General features: G+C 34.4%; 1 protein-coding gene across 2 annotated transcripts in view; it reads right to left on the bottom strand.

The window, feature by feature from the left end:
* The window catches only part of Ncam2 (neural cell adhesion molecule 2), a 494,596-nt gene that overhangs the window by 405,586 nt on the left and 76,020 nt on the right, over nt 1-12,990 (bottom strand).

Here is a 12,990-nt window from a genome sequence, read left to right as displayed (position 1 = left end):
AATCAATCAATCAATCAACCACCAATCAATAGTACATAAATAAATAAATAAATAAATAAGTAAATAAATAAATAAATTTAACAAAAAACAGTAACTAAGAGATTGTCATAGTGTTTCTCACAGCTTGAACCTAAAACTGAGCATTACACAAGCAAATTCAGCTGACCATTAACAGCAGTCTGCTCAGGCCAGAGATCATTAATGATCCTCCAAGTTGCTTGCTGTTACAGCAGCTAAGAACATTGCTGTTACCACCCTTTCATATTATTTCTCACACGCCTGAAATTCATTTTCTTGGGAATTATGCATTTGCTAATAAATTCTAATGCACAACTCTTTTCTTAAATGCAATCATCTGCAATCTTTTAAAAATATTACTTTAACGTATTATGTACTATGTATGATGCTTATCATTCTTCTCCTAATTGCCATATTTACCACAGTCATTTTCATCGTCATTGTCATCATTGTCGTCGTCATCATCATCATTGTCATCATCTTCTTCATCTTCAAATTCTTTTTTTCTGGAGCTGGGGACCGAACCCAAGGTCTTGCGCTTGCTAGGCAAGCGCTCTACCACTGAGCTAAATCCCCAATCTCATCTTCAAATTTTGAAACAGAGCCTCATATTGTGGCTTTGATAGGTCTCAAACAGTATAAAATTCAGGATGGCTCCTGCTCCCTACCTGCAGTCCTGAGATGGCAGGTGTAAAAACCGTGCCTGGCTAGCAATTTGTTTCTTGCACAGATATAAACTAATGTATAAATGACTTGTAAAGATATGATCTCTTATATGGTATATTTTTACCTCTTGGAAATAATACCAATTTTATTTAGTGGGAGTTTTAAGCTCACAGATAGGAATCAATTATTTCATATACTGTTACTTTAACATTTTAGTACATGTTCTACTCCAAAATCCATGGGCATTCCTCAAGATTTACTGGTAGGGTTCTGGTGCATTCCTTATTCTGTTTGTACTTCTGAGAATTGTGTCTTGTCAGGGTTTGTTGGATAGTCATTTCCTTCAAATAATCAGCCTTTTGTCAAGTCTCCCGAGTTTAATTCCAGTTTCACACAGATCTAGAAATGGACAGCGTCCAATTCTGGCTTTAGTTCACAGATTTATTTATTTTTGTCCTGTAACAAATAATTCCCAAGAACTCTATGACAGTAGCCTTAGACTAAATTTCAAAAATGAGTTAATATTTCAGGGACTCGTTCCTTGGAAGATTTACCCTCAATAATAGTTGTTTTGTAAAACTTGGACTTTCCACAGCTGCTGAGCTTCCGAGTTTCCTAGGAGACGGCGAGCTGCGTCACTTTCTTAAAAGCGATGAAAGCACTCCTCAGTCTGTGCCTAAGCCTTGTGGATCTGCAAGAATGACTCCTTTGATTTAAAAAAAAAAGACTAGACAGGAATGTGTGCGCTCAGTGATGGCACTTAAAACCTTCACGACACACGGTATGCAGAAATGTAAAGATATGATATTAAGAGTTAAGCTTTCAACTCCTCTTAAAGCCATGTGGGGAAAAAATGACGATACGCACAGCATTTCTCTGGTTTTCTTTATTTCTTTGTTTTCTTTCTTGCTGGCTTTCATTTATTATTAATGGATTAATTCATTCATTCCAGACCCAAACACAGCGTGATTCACAGAAAGCCCTCTTCTCTGCCAACCATTTAACAATACATCAACAACATTGCCCACTGGGACTTGTAGCATCAAGTTGGAATATCGTCTTACATGAACATCGTGTCAAACAATTTTATTTTCTTCCATCGGAAATTACATTGTTGCTTTCACATAACAATGAAATTTCCTTTAATATCACTGTAAATATTTTCATTTCTATCTACAGTTTGTTAACCAGTTAAACACTAAATTTCTAATTAACTTGCCATTTCATTTCTTCACGTATTTTATGCTGGACGCTTAAAAATGATATTTGAAGCTTATTAGGAAGCTAAACCACTTGTGATTCATAAAAAAAAGCCACTGTATTCTGATAAAGTTAAAAAATGTGAAGTTCTCAACAACCTTTTCTTTATTGAGTGTTTAAGGTTTTGTTTCTAACACACACACACACACACACACACACACACACATTTCAAAGTTCAAATTTGTGACAGGGTAATTTAAGTTTTCTTCCATTCTTAAAGTATCGTATTTGAATATAAAGCTACTTGTCATTGTCCTTCTTTTCTTACAGAAGAAATCTCAGCAGGGGGCGCTCTCTGCACAGTGACTCAGCGCAGGGGATGGTGAACTAGTATTTCAGTACCTACAGCCATTTAGGAAGTGGGAATGCTAGAGCCATTCCCAGAACCCAATGTTACTTTTACTGATTTTTTGAAGCTTGTTATGTGTCATGGCTAATTTCCAACAAAGTAAATACGATCATAGCACAGTGAATGCTTGAAATATTAGGGAATGGTTGTGGCTTACCATGGAGCTAGAAGTTGTAAACTGAATCAAGAACAGCACCAAGAGAACTATGATTTCAAGAGATTTCTTTTTTTTTTTTTTGGTTTAGTTTTCTGTGAGTGCAAGAGAACTAAAGGCATTTTATATCCTTTAATTTTTTTTATTTTCGCTGAATTAAAAATGAGAAAATGCAATTTTTTAAATACATATACTATATATTTAGACTATATGTTCTGTCATGAAGAAAGAGCTTGTGAGATATATATATATATATATATATATATATATATATATATGCATGTGTGTGTTTGTGTGTGTTATAGATAGACTTCCATACATAGCATCTAAAAGATCAAAACACCTTTAATCTAGAACATTATAAAAATCACAGGGAGTTGAATAGTTGTTACTTTAAGACATACAAGAAATATAATTGAGCTAACCAAACTAAAATTTCAAACATGCAAACATCATACATGCCCATATGTCATATGTAGATGAGGGAGAGAAGACCACAGTGAGGATCAGGCCAGAAAACTCAATAGCAAATGAAAAAGACATCAACATAAGCACATTCAAACCATCAGTACATGTAGTTCATTCTCAAGGGAACTGCACTTAGATCCAAGAAATGTAAAGATATTCCTATGTACTTGTTGACAACAACAAAGATGGTTAAACGACGAAATTGTAAGTTTTTACTTTTATACAATAGTATAATTTGCCATTTTCTGTGATGACAAGGCAGTCTGCTTTTTGGTGTAGTAATAAGTAGCTGGGCTTTCCAAGGTGCGCATGCATGAGGTAGGCATTGGCTTGGCTTCTGTAGGTCATTGGTGTATGCCTTTGTCTACTGACACACATGGCTCATCCAGCTATTTCACCCTGCAATCTTTAGCTCCTATCATACACAGAGGCAAAGATTTCTACAGAATGTCTCACTTGTAAACAAAACATCAAACACACCTTTTCCTCTATAAATGCATTCCTTTATAATAAAAAACTCACATGTGTTTCTGACAAATACTTAAAAACTATCTTTGAAATTTAAAATATAACAGTTTCATGCTTGAATTATTCAATAGCTTTCTTTCTTTCTTTTTTATTTTCTTTCTTTCTTTCTTTCTTTCTTGTGATACTTGGCTAAAAAAGCCCTATTCTGATTCAACCAACTTGGCAGTTTCTCGGTTCTGTAATATGAAGAAAAAGAAATTAAATCTCTGAAATAATCAAATAGTTTCAAGGAATAATCTTGGCTCTTTGGCAGAGAGGAAAAAAACAGCAGAAGAACAGCAAGCAACGCTGTGTTCCTGAGTTCTGGTCAGACGTGCAGAGAAGACAGGGTAGCTGAGTGGCTGAGGTGAGCTGGTAGAATAGCAGGGAAGCACTAGTTTAGGAAGAAAAAAAGGAATCAAGGCATATGGCCACGCCACAAATCCTTCTAGCAGTTAAAATTTCCATGGGTGGTCATCATCTTCACCTGTGACTTATAGAACATCTCATTAAGCTTCATTCTACATTTACTGCAGTAAACCTGAGGTGTTCAAACAACTGATTGTTAATAGTATATAGTATACATGGTATATTATACTGTATATTAACAAATAGTTTCAGGCCAGAAATATCAGCTTAAATAGCAGCAGATGTCTACTTAAGTGCGTTTCCAACCATGATGGTTTAGGGTTCAGAACTTTTTGTAGTAGCTTTAATACTGACACAAATGTATATCAATCGTGTGTGTTGTTATTGTTCATATTGACATCTTTGTGCAATACAGGAGAGGGTGGCTTTGTCAGATAAAGTTAAAGATAAAAAATACATGAAAAACATCTTTCAGACTTTTGTGGAAACAAATTTTCATTATGATGTTTCAAGATAAGACAATTTTGATCAATAAAAAGAGATTAAAGGTCTTTTCAATAGAGAAACAAGGTAATGGTAATGTGGTTGCAAATTGTAACTATTCCATATCTAGCCTAAATTAGTATTCACATAATAATGCATAAAATTCAAATAAAATACCAGCTCTGTAAATAAATACAATTCTTTCACTGAACCTCCCTGTTTAAAAATGAATATAAACATTGATCCCTAATGAACTTACAGAACAATTGAGTTTGACAAGTTTAATCTCTCCAGTCTGGTTCTGGCAAATAGAAATCCATTAAAAATTAATAAGACCATTATGATATATATGTATATATATATAATAGTGAGAGTAAAAATAGTATACCTGATTTTCTAACTATGTGGGAACAAATTTTCATTATGATGTTTCAAGGTAAGACAATTTTGATCAATAAAAAGAGATTAAAGGTCTTTTCAATAGAGAAACAAGGTAATGGTAATGTGGTTGCAAATTGTAACTATTCCATATCTAGCCTAAATTAGTATTCACATAATAATGCATTCTGAAAGTGAGACTATATAGACAGAATCCAATGATTTTACTGTGTTTCATCGTAATGTGAATGAAAACTGCAGTGGTATATTTTTTAAAGCATTCTGCCTCACCAGGCCCATAACAACTGGACACCTAAACTCAGATAAAAAATCTCTTTAAAAAAAAAGATAAGTAAAAATCTATCCTCCCTTTTTTGGTCCTTTTCTCACATATTTATCACAAATAAATAAAAGTGATTAGCTGGAGATATTATAAATTATATTTTAAACTAAAGATAAGGAAATGTTACTTTTTGTCCTCTTAACTGTTCTAGGGTGTCTACGCTAAGCAGCTCACACATTAAATGAATAGAAACATAAATAAAATGAACTGCCATTGCCATGGTACCACATTCCTAGTGGATGCAGCTGCCTTACCTAATTCTTAACTACAGTGAAGTCAGATTTTAAGATTTGTTTAAGGTACTACACTCTCCTCTTACTTGAAGAGTACACCGCATGTTTCACCAAAAACATTTTCCTCAGATCAACAGTGAAGTCACCTCTTATAGGTAAATTCTTAACAAGACTCAATTTCTATGTTGTAAAGAGTTAAAACAAAAATAATAATAAATTATGTAAAAGGAATTGGTTTATAATATATAAATATAATATATAATATATTTTTAATACCACTTTGTTTCTTGATCATTTTAATTTACTGATTCAAGTTACGTTAAAATCAAATCTGTTTGAAACTTTTAGGTATATTGACTAGGGAAAATTAACTAGAAAGACGTGGTCTCTTAAAAAATGATATTAAGTATCTGAATAACCTTTAAATATAGAGTATGATACAGAGTAGACAATTAAGGAGGAACAAAAAGAATGACTAAGATTAACATCCTCAGCAGATTTATTTTGTGGAATCACAGTTAGGGAGCAACGTAAGTGCACATCTTGGAAAAGACAATTTGATTAATCAGCAGCAGCTTGAATTTAGGCAGAAAGGTCATGCTTAGCAAACCCTCAGCAGCATCCTGAAGTTCTGACTTTCATATTGCATTGCAAGAAAATTTATAATGCTCAATAAGACTGCAGGAAAGGTCTAGACGAACAATATCCTATTGTGTAACAAGACAAATGGCATGGGATGAGAGACAAAATGCGTAAGGATAGATTTAATAGGTGAAGAATGATATATAAACTGAGCATTGAAACCTGAGCTTTGTGCTCTCATTGGCCACAGTGAAAGACTGAAAAGGTAAACCATAACATCAGATGGTCATTATTATATTACAAGACACAAGATTGACAAAATATTAAGATTTAAAATGATGTAGTCGTGTATTGAAACTCAGTGCATTGAGAAAGTGAGGCTAAATTATTTTGCAAGTTATAGAAAGAACATACACTCTAGACTATCAGAAGGAAACACATTGATTGATAGACATCCCATTAATTAGGCTAAAGAAATGAAAAATTATATCGCATATGCTTAGGAGTTGTTTTCTCAAAATACTTAGATAACAGATAATAACTAAAAGAGGGGAGAAATTAGTGAATTATATCAACAGAAATCTAGGTAACCCCACTATAATTTTTAATTAATATATACTAATATATATTTCAAAATTATGTGGTAAATATTTGTCTTTTACATATAATAGTGTGTAAATTATCCATCACTTATTTAACAAAGAAACTGTAAATTTTGAGTAAATACTTCAATTAAATCAACCGAATCACATGTAACATTTCCACTTAAGAGTTGCATACAATTTACCCACATTATAATACTTTCCATATTACATTTGATAAGAAATCATAACATTGTTAGTGATATATTTGCCTGAGGAATGTGCTCATTTATTCAACCACAGTCAAAACAGTCACCTTTAAAAACTCACAGAATAATCATGAAAAATGTAGTCATGTGCACGTGCACATACAACCAAAGAGGAACATATGAGTGATAAAACAATCCACTTTTAAAAGGAAAATGAACAAGATATAGTCTTTAATTGAATCTATGATGAACTACAAACTAGTTAATGATGAAAACAAGTTGTATTTTAAAAACTTTTACCATTTGCCCTGTGTGTATACTTGGGAAACGTGCTTTTCATTAGGCTGATGCAAAGTAAGTGAAACCTGACTCAATTATGTGGTAATATATCTGCAAAGAACAAATAAAATCAGACTTTGTTCTTATCAACAGAGATGAAAGAGTTGTTCGAGACAAAGACCATACTTAGGATATTTACCTATGTAGACATTTTTAATAAACGAAATGTTCAATTAACCATCAGGAAATCATCTAAACAATAAACATTTATTTACAAGTTAATTTGAACCGCTACTTTTCCATTTGTCATATAAGGAAACTGAGGGAAAACAGTGGTAAAATATCAGGTCTAATGTTATCCATTCCCTAAACAGAGAGGTTGAGATTTGAGTCAAGACATTTGATTGTCTCCTGGAAATGGCAGAAGTTGAACTTTTGAAGTCTCATCAACATGGCTGCCGAAACTGAACAAGAACAACAAGAAAATCCCAGAAGATCTCAAACCAAGACAAAGAACCTAAGGAAAGCTGGAAGCAGGAGTAGTTTTCCCAAAGGAAGAAAAAAATCAGTTGATGATCCAATACCAATTGCTCAGCCCTGAAAACATATTTATAAGTAGCATCATATGGAGTGAGCAGTTGATATTTCTGTATTTACTATTACTCAATTACAGAAAAGGAGACCCTGGAATTGCAAAATAGCAAAGGGAGATACACGAGAGGAACTGGAAAAATGGGCAAGGGAAAATGAAATAACTGTATTATAATCTCAAAAACTACATGAGAAGAAAGAGCAGAACTAAGTTAAAAAACCACAGACACTTTTTAAATGATTTTGTAGCTATGTTTTTAAAATCTATTGCAAAAGAAAATAATCTCAATAATTATTTTATTTCAACTAGTATGTGTCAGTAATTGCAGAATGTGATTGTAACAAAAATGCATGGTTTGTTGTGCTAGGAAAACTCAAAATATTTTTTTAAGAATTTATTTATTTATTTTATGTGAGTGCACTGTAGCTGTCTTCAGACACACCAGAAGAGGGTATCAGATCCCATTACAGATGGTTGTGAGTCACCATGTAGTTGCTGGGATTTGAACTCAGGACCTCTGAAAGAGCAGTCTTAACCACTGAGCCATCTCTCCAGCCCAACCCAACATATTTTACTCTTGGCCTTAATGTGGACAAATGATATTTCAAATTGTCCTACTCATCTTACTGAAAAACTGATCATTTGATTATGAGTTTACTGAGAATATTTTATGCAAGCAGAGGGAATTTCAGTCGCAGACTCCATTATACGTATTTCAAGTTGCCTCCCAAGCCTCTTGTCTGATATCACGCTCCACATGGCAACCTTCCCCCACACTCTTCTGTAAGAGGACAGGAAAGCAGCAACACAGCCAGCAGAATAAAATCTGTGCCCTTGAGAACAGCTAAAATGTAGTTCCAAAAGAGGCCTATTATAAGTAAACTACTATTTATCTCATGATATTAAAAAAAAAAAAAGAAAGAAAGAAACTACAGGGCAGGAAAGAAAAGCCAGAGCTTGTCTGTAGACAAAATGTTCTGTCAGGATCCATAGATCTTTGAATGCCAGAAACCTGCCTCAATAAACACCTCCAGCCCTGAGTTGATTTCTGCTGGGTATCTGTGAGCTGCCAATTTGATGTTACCTTGCTGCACTCTCTCAATTGGGTTATTCCAGTGATCTGTGGGGGAATGTTGTCAATCCCTGATTGATGATGCTCTGTCTGCTGCTCCTTCCTACCAGCTACTTGCTATGTATGCTTTTGCTTACTTTTCTCTCAACCTAATAAAGCCATTCATTCTAAACTAAATCATGGTTGTCTTATATGATTCTCTGGACTATGCAATCTGGACTGGCCAGGTTCTATAGGATCTGAGACATGACATCTTTGTTTTGAGGAGAACCTATCATAAAACTGAAAAACATGTGGGATAATGATAAGATCCGTCATAGAGGGAGGGTTGATTCACCACATAAAATCCCTGGGGCCTCCTGTGCGCTCCCTGCTACATCAACAAGCAGAATGGGACATCTTCTGTGTCTAACCGCAATGGCACAGTCAACATATAAAGGTGTTTAGCTCTCTGCACACTTTCTCTTCCGCTCCTTTGTTTAGTGTTAACTGCCTTAGGCCACTCACATCTATGCCATCTCCTGGGGTGTGAAACTTTCTGTAACTCTTGTCCTATTTCAAAGACAGGCTGTATGAAAGTCAAAGAGGTGAGGAATTGGTTTTCATGAGCCTTCCAAATAAATAAGTAAATGAGTCTGATACATACAGACAATATCTCTACAGTAAGGTAATCTTACTTTGCTACATTAGGTCATTAGTATATCTGGGATTTAATTATATTCTAAATTGTTAAGATTGTTTATGTTATTATGTATCCTGATATGAAAGGGAAAAATAACATAAAAGCGAATATGGACATGTTGAAGAGAAGCAACACAAAGAGATATTCTCACCATAGCCAATTATCAAGCTTTGGTAAAAGTCAGAAAGCTAACTGAAATTCAACATCATTGTATTGGGAAAAACAGCCTCCAACAAAGCAATTGTGTTCTTCAAAGGGCACAGAATAAGATATATATATATATATATATGTATATATATATATATATATACATATATATATATATATATCTTCATGAGGGCTCTTGGAAATGTTCACACCATCGAGACAGATTATAATGCTGAAAGATGATATTAATTTAAGAACTTACAATTGCCAAGAGCATAGGGAAGAATTTCATTTCCAGTCTAGTGGTAATAAAGTTGATAAGGAGATTGGGAAATACTGCCCAAAGTATTCTTCATAACAAGAATTCAAACGAAAAATGTTAATACTTAGTTTATTAAATATTGTATACTGTGGTATAAAAACAAATGATATTTTACCTGCTTTTCTTTTGTGTGTGTGTGTGTGTGTGTGTGTGTGTATGAGTAAAGAAAGTTTTAAATTTTGATAGAATCTTGAAAATGTGTGCAAGGTCTCAACGTGTTGTCCTTCTCCCAAGTCTTCACTGTGGGACAACTGACGGTTCTCCATATGCACTGGAGCAGATCATGCTTGGGTAATGGTTCCAGAAAAAAAATGGAACTTTTCAAGGGGGAAAGAGAAATTAATTTAAAGCCCATAGGTATTAAGAAAGGGACATTTAATCAATGCAATCAATATTTTATTGGATCTGTTGATAGGTAGAAAATTAAAGAATGTGTGCCACTCATGAATGTGCAAGAAATTAACAGTAACTGATATTTTCTGGTCAAGGAGAAAAAAATCTCTCATTGGGCAATCCAATTTATATAATTAAGGTCTTTTCACATTCGCATACACAGATGTTCTGAGCTTACTCCCTTTGACATATATCTGCCTCATTAGTCTCTGCTCTCCCAAGTCTCTCACTTCTAATTTATTTTAAATGGTACATCTGTTGAGTTCTAATAGAAAAATAAAATATTTAACTTTTCTTCATATCCCCTGGTTGTGAGTTTTTGCTAGATTAGATCTATAAATTAGAATATAAAATCACTTCAAGAAATTCAAAACAATGCTACAAGTTTGAATTGCCATTTGTGGGCCTCTATTTTTTAATCTATTCATGATGACATTAAAATTTTATTTCATGATGTACCATTCCATTAATAATAGCCAAGTGACAAAGTATTCAATTACTTTTAGAGATATTAAGTATCCTCTTCCTTTGAACATTTTGGAACATTCAAAGCTGCTTTTATTCTTATTAGGTATATTTTCTGTCTTCAAATAAACAAAAAATATATAGATATGAAGATATATGAATGGCAGGTCAAGATGTTAACTTAACAGATTTTAAATATGATACTCTTTAAAGTTAGTCATCATATTCGTGTCTCAGTTGCCCTGTCAACTCTATATTTTATAAGATATATAATTTTTGCTGAGATTAATATAACTTCAGTGATAGCTATTGATAATTACACCTCAAATATGGAGATTAAACTCAGGCATAAGTCATTGCTAATTGATTCATTGTTTAGATTATTTTACAATTAAATAGCTTATTATGTAAAATTCAGGACAGACATAAATTGAGTTTATATTTCAAAATCATTTTAAGAAATCCCAAAGTAGTTATAGGTAACCAATCACCTACTAATTAAACATATACTGATGATGAATTTTAAATAAACAACAAAACAAACCAGAAAACACTAAAACTCTTTTAAAAGTTATCACTCATATTAGTAGTTTGCAATGGTATCTCTTATTGTATAGTGACTGTAATTAATGTCCTACTGGAATTTCCTTAAGTTACAATAAATTAATTTGCAATTTCTTAAATCTTATTTTTTAGTTATTCTAAAATTCTGCATGAGGTCATATCACCTCTGTGTATTCGTGTGTACCACATGCAAATCTTCTGCTCACCGATGTCAGAAGAGGTTGTCAAATGCACAGGGAAGGAGTTCCAGATTATTCCGAAACAACAAATTGATCCCGAGTCTTCTCCACTAGCAAGGAGTGTTCTTAAATTCTGAGACGGGCTCCTAAGCCATGAACTTGAAATCTTTACACTTACTGTAACATTTGAATAGCTCATTCTAAGGATAAAATCAAGATTTTGGCTTGGGAAATGGGTGAATTTGTGGCTATAAAATTAACAAAAAAAGCATATGAAATATTGCATATGAGACATTTATAAGGTCTGAAGACAAAAGGCAGAGTGTCAGATTAAGGAAAAAATATCTTATTAAGTGTAAACAAAAAGAGAGAAAGCCAAGGTGCACTTAGACAATAGTGTCATCCTAGATGTTGTCCCCACACAAAAAGTTTCTATTTTCCTTGGTGTATTCAAGGGAAAATTAAAAATTTCTCACCAGTATCTCAGACTGATAGGTCTTTAGGATGCTATGTGTGTGTGGGTTCAGTGCACTGTGATATAGAAGCATCCCTCCTACAATTTTGTTTGGTGTATTACACTGTAAGGAAGTGTCACACCTTCATGTCCAAATTGTGAGTCAATTGCATGATGGACTATGGATTGACATTAAATAAGGCATTTATAAGATATTGGCTCAATATATCTTGAAAGTTAGAAAACTTATAGAGGAGAAAATTGGTCATACAGAGGTCATTTTGGAGAACTGGGGGTAGCCACCAGAAAGTCCCAGATGCCAGGAGAGCAAGAGGCTCCCAGGACCCAACAGGAATAACATTAGCTGAAATACCTCCGAAATGGAAGGGAGAACCTTTAGTGACCACATCCAGAGGTTAGGCATACCCTGATTGGGGGATGGGGCTACCCACTCATCTCCAAATTTTTAATCCAGAATTGCTCCTATCTAAAGAAAAAAAAAAGGGACAAAGTGTGGAGCAGAGACTGAAGTTAAGGCCATCCAGAGACTGCCCCACCTGGGGATCCATCCCACATACAGACACCAAACCCAGACACTACTGCAGATGCCAAGAGGTACTTGCTGACAGGAGCCTGATATAGCTGTCTCCTGAGAGGCTCTGCCAGAGTCTGACAAATACAGATGCTGATGCTCACAGCCAACCATTGAACTGAGCACGGGGACCTCTTGAGGAGTTAGCGAAAGGACTGAGGGGCTGAAGGGGTTTGCAACCCCATAGAAATATTAACCACTCCAGAGCTCTCAGGGACTAAACCACCAACCAAAGAGTACATATGGAGGCATCCATATCTCCAGATAAATATGTAGCAGAGGATGACCTTATCTGGCATACATGGGAGAAGTGTAGGGTAATGCCAGGGCAGGGAGGCAGGAGTGGGTGGCTGGTAGAGGACCACTCTCATAGAAGCAGGTGGAGGGGGGATGGGATAGGGAGGTTGCAGGGGGCAACCAGGAAAGGGGATAACATTTGAAATGTAAATATACAAAATATCCCAAGAATAAAAAAGAGAAAGAAGAAAGAAAACCAAACTAAAATAAAACAAAAACTTGGCAACAGGCTCCTTCCAGAAAGAGTGTTACAAGATTTACCTTTCTACAAGTGTATAGGTCCCTGGCATTTCAGATGTAAAATTGCGATTTGAATGTATTGGAAACCTTGGAAGTAAACCTTGCGCTTTTT

The sequence above is a fragment of the Rattus norvegicus genome, chromosome 11, assembly GCF_021556685.1.
Source record: "Rattus norvegicus strain SHRSP/BbbUtx chromosome 11, alternate assembly SHRSP_T2T, whole genome shotgun sequence".
Taxonomy (NCBI): domain Eukaryota; kingdom Metazoa; phylum Chordata; class Mammalia; order Rodentia; family Muridae; genus Rattus; species Rattus norvegicus.
Note: the sequence above shows the minus strand (reverse complement) of the source record. Positions and strands in the feature narration are given on the sequence as shown.